This window comes from Ipomoea nil, unplaced genomic scaffold (assembly GCF_001879475.1).
Source record: "Ipomoea nil cultivar Tokyo-kokei standard unplaced genomic scaffold, Asagao_1.1 scaffold0418, whole genome shotgun sequence".
Taxonomy (NCBI): domain Eukaryota; kingdom Viridiplantae; phylum Streptophyta; class Magnoliopsida; order Solanales; family Convolvulaceae; genus Ipomoea; species Ipomoea nil.
The window spans coordinates 935,130-944,855 of NW_017616846.1; the positions used below are offsets into that span (position 1 = coordinate 935,130).

Below are 9,726 nucleotides of genomic sequence, written 5' to 3' on the forward strand. Positions count from 1 at the left end.
ACCCAATATTTAAATGTCAATTTATTAAAATTATGTATCAAGAAAATTGAATCTTGAACCGTGAAGCCGCGGTTCCGGATCCGATTCGCGATTTTGAACCGTCTTTATTTTAAAATTTTATTTTTTATTTTTAAATAGTCTAAATTCAACAATAAATGTATTTTATTTTTTTCAGTTCGGAATATAAATCGTCCGTTCCGGTTCACGATTTTAATAAACTCTAAATATCGAATTTCGACTCTAAATTGTAATTGGAATATTTCGATTTGGTTGTTATAGTGTTTGTTTGGTTTGAACCAAATTATGGTCATAATTTGTTGGAGAAAAAAAATAAATGAAATATTTATTTAAGGGTAAATATGTCTATTTAACATTTCAGGGGAAAAAACAGCCACTTCAATAATTCAGGGGGGGAAATGCTATAAGTATATAACTCAGGGGGAAAAATGTCATTTTCCCTATTGTTAACTTAAGTTACGTGGGGCTGATGATATTTATATTCCTACTCATATATTACTTTATAAATATTTAAATTAATTATTTTATCATCAATATATTGAATTAGTATGTCCAAAATAAATAATTACAACATGAGATTTAGACAATTGTTCTTAATTTCACCAGTTTTTAAAGTAGATGAACTAAATTGAACATAATAAAAGTACAATAACTAAATTGAACAAAACACTATAATACATGAACTTCATAGATACTTTAACCCAAATAGGGTGTCTAGTGCCATAGCAATCTAGGACGAGTATGACTTCCCAGTTCCCACCTCATCCATCTTAGTGGACATGGCAAGACAAAGATCTAATCTCTGTGATTCAGTTGAGTTACCATGATTTACATCTTTTCAAATGTTCTGTTAAATTGAAGTGTGGGGAGCCCTTACAGGGCGTTTGGTTGGAGGGATTTTAAATTCCCTTCCCACTTAATTCTCACCTAATTTCAAAGGCCATTAAATTCCCCAATTTTCATGAAATTAAAATCTCATGTCCCCCCTGATATTTTAATTCCTGGGAAAAAAAGATAGTAGTGATGAGTCAAAATTACCCATTCTTTTTTTAAACCTAAAATTATTGTCAAACAACAATAATGGATATTTTTGACTTTATACTACTTATTCCCTTTCAATTTCCATGTATACCAAACATTGTAATTGAAATTCTCAGTAATTCTATTCCTATCAACCAAACACTGGAATTTAAATTCCCACTTTATTCCCAGTAATTCAACTTCCATTGAATTACAATTTTTTTCCCACATAATTCTCCCCCTCCAACCAAACGTCACGTTAAGGTTGGGAATTCAACCTTTTGAAAAGAATGGCAAGACAAAGATGCATGACTTCCTCCTCATCCATCTTATAAATGACACCAAACGAATAATACAAACTATTATTGAATATTTTTTTAAAAAAAATATATTGTATATTGGTGTGGGCTGTGGACAACTGCACTGGACCACTCGTGAGTCGTGGTTGTGAAGTCATCATGACTTCATAGTTCATAAAGAATCATACTGCTTCATTTCTGCTCCGAATTATTTTATTCATTCATAATTTAATACGTAGTATCATCATAATCCTTTGGTAACTAAATAATAAAAAATGCTATTCTTATCAAATTTTGCATTTCATAATAATTATCATCTTTTTATATTCATTAATTACTCGTAAATTCAATAATCTTAGGGTGTGTTTGGTTGGTGGGTTTTGCCCATAGGAATGGGTATGAAAGTGATTGTTGTTGTTTGGTTGATAGGTTTTTAGAACACTATTATGGGTTTCGAATACCCCATCAATTGAAAAACTCATACCCAAATAAAATAAGGTTTCATTCCCTTATTCATTCTCAAGCACTACTATTAGTAACCATTCACATTCCACCCTACCACCAAACATGTTAAATACTTTCACCAAAACCCATTACCATTACCAAGTATTTGATACCCATTCCGATTCTGATTCCCATGTGCAAACCAAACACACGTTTAATCATAATGATTCAAAATTAAAATTTTAAAAAATATAAGATCATATATTATAAATAGTTTAAGCCAAAATAAATCACAATAAAATATAAAAGAAAATACCTAAAATATATCCATTTGTTACAATAAATACACCAATGCATATAATTAAATAAAGTATGACAAATACCTCATGGTCAAACGGCATAACTATGACTCTCTTAAATAGGAGAGGATGAGTTATATATTATATGTATTCCAAAAGTAAAATATTATCCGTACTCTATTTTATACTTTCAACTTTTACTCCCCACACAAAATCGTGAGATAAACATTTGTATTGAGATCCACATAAAAAAAAAATAGTTGATCAGTGCCCACTACATCATGGAGTAAAATTTAGGGAGTAAGATTTTTGAGTACATGTTGTATAACTCATTCACTTTTACTCTATGATGTGACAAACAATAATTGAATATCATGTAGTAAGGTTGAATCTCCAACCGCAAAGGCCCTCCACACTCTGACCAGACAGAGCATTTGAGATGATATAAATTACGGTGACTCAATTGCTCAACAGACATGGTCAAATGTCTGTGTGCAAAAGGGATCTACCCATTTTAGACATAATACTCACATTGCTATCACCGATGTTCGAACATTGATCTATTCTTTCAATACTGAATTATTGAGTTAAATTTATGTGGGATATAGCATTACTATTCTACCTAATTGCATGATAATTAGTACGAAGAGGATACATGGGAATGAATGAATGATATTGAAATTATTGATGGGCGGAAATGTACAACACGAAAACCACATTTTATTAGTTCAATTCTTAATTTACTCGCAGTATACATTTTCCAAGTGCATATTGACTTTATAACATGCCCTTTTTTTCTAACTTCACATTTTAAAGGTGTGCTTACATTGGTCTTTCACCATATTTATCATCATCATCATTTCCATTCACATGCCACAATCTACCTAACCTACCACACTTGGAATTTGTTCTCATTAAAATGGAAACTACGTATACACTTCACTTACCTATGTACTTTAATACATATCACCTGTTACAATGTTTTATATTTATTGACCATTTGCCGAATTAATTTGAAAAAATGAAATCAGATGTAAAAATTAGAGAATTGAATGTTGGTTGAATAATTACAATGTTATAAATTCAACTTTCCAGTGAAAGCGATCTATAGACTTTTTTAATTTAAGTCAGTCAGTTATGAATCCCAAGCTGGTTTGTCTATTAAAAGTGAAAATAAATTGATTGACTTGATTTAACTTTTCATGAACCTGAGAATGAATTTATGAGATTTATGATATATAGTTCACTGAAGTCGAGACCTGAATTAAAAAAAAAAAAAACAAACAAAAATCTAAGGGTGTAAAACGTGTAAGTATGCAAGAATTATTGTAACACTAACCACTCCATTGTTATTATATTATATATAGTATATAATTGTATATAGATATAGATATATAGATCAATAGATGTAGAGAACATTCCTTAATAAATTATTCAAAGCAAAAAAAGGAAATCTCATGGAAATTCTTCCACTTTCAAACGGATCATCATTAAGTTTTGCATTAATAGAATTTTTTTTTTTTTTAACAATAGAAACCTTTTAATAAATAAATCAGTTCACTTCTCTTATTCTCTTAAATGGTTGAATCTCCAATCTAAGGCTCATCACACTTAAATTTAACAGAATATTTGAAAAAATATAAATTATGGTGATTCAATGATCAATGCTATAATAATTTGTCCATTTTAAACATAATTTTCACACTGTAACCACCAAAATTTGAACCTTAATCTCTTTTCTCAAATACTGCATACCCGTGCGGGCCCGTCCCTTTCTCACGTAGAGGCTAGTTGGATGCATGCCTTATTGGCTATTGCCTCCATTTTCAGCAACTAATTCCTGTCCAAGTGGCCAACACTCCCTACTGGAAATGCCTCCAAGAGTTCTTGGTTGGTGCTTTCAAGATTTCGCCTTTTTTCACGCTCAATTCCTGGTTACATGACGGAGAGCTTCTCACTTCGTACTACTAGTACTGGGTAACTAATATGCTAGTCTTTTGATGCTTTAATTTAGACTTTAGTATCTTCTTATGTTAATACCTGCTAAAATATGTGTTCTGAGCTGAACAAAAGAAGTGATTTGAGGTAAGTTTTTGAGCAGTTTCATTTTTCTGTGCATTACAGGGCGAAATTTGAGTTTTGACCGCTCAATTGGCCATGAAGCTGTTCTGGAGTATTACTTTTATGGTTTTCTGCAGTTGGTATATTAATATATCAGAAGGGGTTAATTCAAGTCTTTCATCTAGGCCTGAGGTTGTGAATATTGGGTGTATACTCTCTTTTAATTCCTTGGTTGGGAAAGTGACAAAAGTTGCCGTAGAAGCTGCAGTAGAAGATGTGAACTCCATTCCTGGTGTTCTTGGAGGAACCAAGTTGAATCTCACAATGCTTGACAGTAATTCTAGTGGGTTTCTTGGGATACTTGAAGGTAAAATATTTCCAACATCTATATGTTTGTTTGATCAGAAGGAGGTAAACCAGCCTAGGTTACTGGCTTAAACTAAGAAGGTCAATAGACCCCTCCAACTGGGAGTTGAACTTGTAACCTCGTGGTTGTTGAGCATATAACCATTAATCTGCAATCCAACTATCAGCTTAGGCTTTTAGTTGAGATGAGCACATGCTTCAATTTGGTATCAGAGCCATGCCAAAGGTGCACATGTGAGCCCAGCTGAACTGTGTTTTGATTTGTAGTTTGGAATGATCTTTTTTTTAGAGGGTTTGATTAGAGCTGTGTAATCTTTGATTGTTGACAGCTATGCGCTTCATGGAGACCGAGACTGTGGCCATAATAGGCCCACAATCTTCAGGCATTGCTCATGTGATCTCTAACATTGCAAATGAGCTCCAAGTCCCTCTTTTGTCGTTTGCAGCAACTGATCCTGCCCTTTCTTCACTTCAGTATCCATTCTTTGTTAGGACCTCCCCAATGATCTGTTTCAGATGGCTGCCATAGCATCTATGATTGACTATTACGAATGGAGAGAAGTGATAGCTATTTACGTCGATGATCATTATGGAAGGAATGGTATTGCTGCGTTAGCTGATCAACTGGCCATGAAGAGATGCCGGATCTCTTATAAAGCCCCTTTGAAACCCGAAGCAACAATGGATGATATGAGAGACGTTTTGATTCAGGTGGCTCTAACCGAATCACGAATCCTAGTTGTTCATACCTATCCTTCCGAGGGTCTAGCTATATTTAATGTGGCGAAGTATTTGGGGATGATACAGGGTGGATATGTGTGGATTGCTACACATTGGCTCTCAACCATCCTTGACACTAATGCTCGGGTTTCTACAGATGTTGTGGAACATATTCAAGGAGCTCTAACATTGCGTATTTACACTCCCGAGTCCAGATTGAAGAGGAAATTTTTCTCTAGGTGGAGTAATTTGACCAAACGGTTGGCAAATAATGGCACTTTTGGGTTGTCCACTCTGGGTCTCTATGCTTATGACACAGTGTGGCTACTCGCTCGTGCTCTTGATGCATATTTTAAGCAGGGCGGGGATATTTCGTTTTCTAAAGATCCAAGGTTAACTGCAGGAGAGGGTGGGAGTTTGCATCTCGATTCTATGAGCATCTTTGATGGCGGGAAGTTATTGCGTGACATTATTTTGATGACAAATGTAACAGGAGTAACGGGTCTTTTAAAATTTACCCCCGATAGGAACCTATATGGCCCTGCATTTGAAGTCATCAATGTGATTGGTACGGGATCAAGGAAAGTTGGGTACTGGTCCAATTACTCTGGATTATCAGTTGCCCCTCCCGAATCTCTCGACTCTAAGCTACCAAATCATTCTTCTTCCGAGCAACAACTGCATGATGTAATCTGGCCTGGCCACATAACTGACAAACCTCGGGGGTGGGTTTTTCCGAACAATGGGAGGCGACTGAGAATTGGAGTTCCTAACCGAGCCAGCTTTCATGAATTCGTTGGACAGGAATCGGGTGCTGATATGTTTCGAGGGTATTGTATTGAAGTCTTCACAACTGCACTAAACTTATTGCCATATGCTGTCCCGTACAAATTTTCCCCATTTGGCGATGGTCATACCAATCCCGATAATACAGAACTAGTGCAACGAATCACAGCGGGGGTGAGTTTATGATTCACAGATTCTCTGCAAATGTCGAAATTACTATCAGCAATCTGCCTCTTCAAGTCTTTAACTCTGGAGTTTCTCGAGTTTCAGGTGTATGATGCTGCTATAGGTGACATTGTTATCACAACCAACCGAACAAAGATGGTTGATTTCACTCAACCGTTTATCGAATCGGGTTTAGTTGTGGTGGCACCGGTTAAAGAGTGGAGCTCTAATGCTTGGGCTTTTCTCAGGCCATTTACTCCTGCAATGTGGTGCATCACTGGACTTTTTTTCCTTGTGGTGGGGACCGTTGTTTGGATTTTGGAACACAGAAGTAATGATGAATTTCGAGGACCTCCTAGAAAACAGTTCATCACCATTCTTTGGTCGGTATCCTAGGAGTGAGCCGAGCCAATTCTTTTTTTTTTGAGTACTACTGACTCTGTTACAATGCAGTATGTGTTCATTTGAAGCACAAAGAGTCAATACCGCCTCCACTGAGGCTCGAACTCACAACCTCCCACATGGGGAGCAACTTGGTGCCACTAGACCACAAGGTCCTTTGTAGAGCCGTCAAAACGGACTTTGCCCGCCAGCCCATCCCGCCCCGTCTCCTATTTAGGTAGAGTTGAGGTGGGTTTCGAAAATAGCCACCAATCAAAGACCAGGTTTTTTGGTCCACCTGCCTAGGCCCATGGGCTGGCGGGTTTTGCCCCGCCCCGCCCTGCCAGCCCGTATTGACAGCTCTAGTCCTTGGCATTGAGCCAATTCTTTATTTCACTTCATTCCAAAGTCTTTTTTCTCCTTTTGTGATCTGGCCATTACTCCCATTAGCAATATGTCTATATACAGTATCCATATAATTTTAATTCTTCTCATTGGCGTTCACTTTCAATTTCCCTATTTCAGGTTTAGCTTTTCAACTCTCTTTTTTGCCCATAGTAAGTGATGAATTTGCATTGGTTTAGCATCTTATGGACTATAACGAGATGAATGACATTTATGGTATTATTATTATGTATGTGCAGGAGAGAATACGGTTAGCACCCTAGGCCGCATTGTCCTCATCATGTGGCTCTTTGTGGTCTTAATTGTCAATTCGAGTTACACAGCTAGCTTAACCTCAATCCTTACGGTGCAGCAGCTTTCTTCCTCCATTAAAGGAGTTGAAAGTTTGTTAACAACGAATGACCCCATTGGTTATCAGCTCGGTTCATTTGCGAGGAACTATCTGATTGAAGAACTTGGCATTCGTGAATCCAGACTTGTTCCTCTTAACCTCCCAGAAGATTTCGCTGAAGCTTTAATAAATGGCCCCCGTAAAGGCGGTGTTGTGGCTGTGGTCGATGAACGCGCATATATGGAAGTTTTCCTCTCGACACACTGCGATTTCAGCATTTTGGGCGACGAGTTCACCAGAAACGGATGGGGATTTGTAAGTATCTTTATGTATTTGACCATTTTTACCAAATTCTTTAGTTGCTTTAACCACTTTATTTTAATTGCAAGGCGTTCCCAAAAGATTCCCCTTTGGCAGTTGATATGTCAACTGCAATCCTTAAATTGTCGGAAAATGGAGAGCTTCAAAGAATCCATGACAAATGGCTGCTGAGAAGGGCTTGCACCTCGCAAACCACAAAGCTTGAAGTGAACCGGCTTCAGCTGAAGAGCTTCTCCGGTCTCTACATCTTATGTGGATTAGCATGCTTTTTAGCTCTAGCAGTATACTTCATATTCGTTACGCGCCAGTTTAGGCAACACCACACTGAGCCAGACCCGTCTTCATCTTCTGCCCGAAGATCATCGCGATCAAAACGACTGCAGAGGTTCCTTTCCTTCGTCGATGAGAAGGAAGAGTTGGCCAAGAGTCGGTCCAGAAGGAGACAACGGCAGGGGGGCTCGGTTAGAAGTGTTGTGGATGAAGGTGTATCAATGTCTGGTTCCAGGTACACAGTCAATTCTGAAATAGTATCCAACCAAATCCCATAGTCATTTCTGTTGAGCATATCCAACTATCAGCTTAGACTTTTAGTTTAGATGGAGCACATGCTTTAATTTTTAGTTAAGATGGATCACACATTTCAATTTCAATTATTTTATCTGCTATCTTCAGTTTAGTTGTGTGCTACTTCGTATGTAATTTTGTTGGTACACTTTTATAATGAAGGCTTAGGTAAATGTAAGTATGTAACACTATAAAGTGGAATTCAATCAAGTTCTGAAGCAGTTTTCATAGTATGGTACTTTTGAAGCAGTTCAGCATTGAAAATTAACTCAAATACTATTCTTGGGTTTTGATCACAACACAAATTTAGTGAATTGTCTTGCTCCCAGAGATAGGAACCGGGCAGGGGCGAAAAGTATACTCCCTGCCCCCGCTACCCGAACCCGTCCCTAGCGACACAAATTTGACTGAGAGAATGTTGACAAAAATCGAATTAATGATTTTTTGGTATGAGAAATCTAATACTCCCACTTTTATTTGTCATTTGTAAATTTTTCGATTTTATTTAAGAATTAATTAATTTAAGGCACTGTTAAATTTATATACATTTAGCACGATTCATATGCAGACTTGACATTAGATATCATTTATATTTAAGAGTGAAAAACTCTACTTTGAATCATTAAACATATGAAATAGAACTACTAGGAATACCCCATTATGAAATCAGGTGCTCCTGCAATGCATGTATGTATTTGTCATTATACAATTGTATTGATAAAAAGAATGACCATATAAAATTATAGGTACACGCCATTAAATTTTTAGGTATTTAGTATTGAAAAGAAGAATCTAGAGTACAAAGAAAGAAGAATTGAGAGTACATTTTAAAGTTTTTTGTTTTTTTCGATTTTTGGTTTCGCAATTGTTGGACAATTTTCACATTTAGTCACTGATTATTACTTTTTTCACATTTTGTCCCGTGTTTTTTAAAATATTGTCACCTTCGATCTTACTATTTTCAAAATTTTGCCACACTTGGTCCTCCAGTCAAAAGTTTGATCACTGGTTATCAAATTTATATCTTTATGTTATTGAACATGAGTACATAATAGTCAATTGAATTATCGTGTATAATAAAGTTGTAATTTTCTATGACACTTTTCAGCTAAAAAAAAATGGTTACTCGTGACCGTAAATTAGATCAAAAAATCAAATGTGACAATGTTTTAAAAGTTGTATGACCAAATGTGAAAAACTTAATAGTCAGGAACCAACTATGAGAATGATCTAATAGTCGTGGTACAAAAATTGGGGGAAAAAAAACTCAGTAAATTCAAGTAACTCTTGGCATTTATATGTGGCTTAAATTCACACAATTATGACTCGAACTTGATACATTCCTTATAGAAAGTATTGTAACAATGATGCCATCAAACAACAAGTTATTTTTTCACTTCATAATACAATTTAAAAATTAATTTATCACACTCACTAATCATTTCAAGTATATGAATATATAAATTTTGAGATAATTGTCAAATAAGTTATTGAATTACTATTCAAAAAAGTGCAATTAAGTATTCATTAAAAAAACATTCCAATT

The 9,726-nt window shown here is 35.8% G+C and overlaps 1 pseudogene; it reads left to right on the forward strand.

The window, feature by feature from the left end:
* The first annotated feature begins 3,861 nt into the window (after nucleotides 1–3,861).
* On the forward strand, nucleotides 3,862–8,410 carry LOC109172428 (annotated as a pseudogene).
* Nucleotides 8,411–9,726: the final 1,316 nt, after the last annotated feature.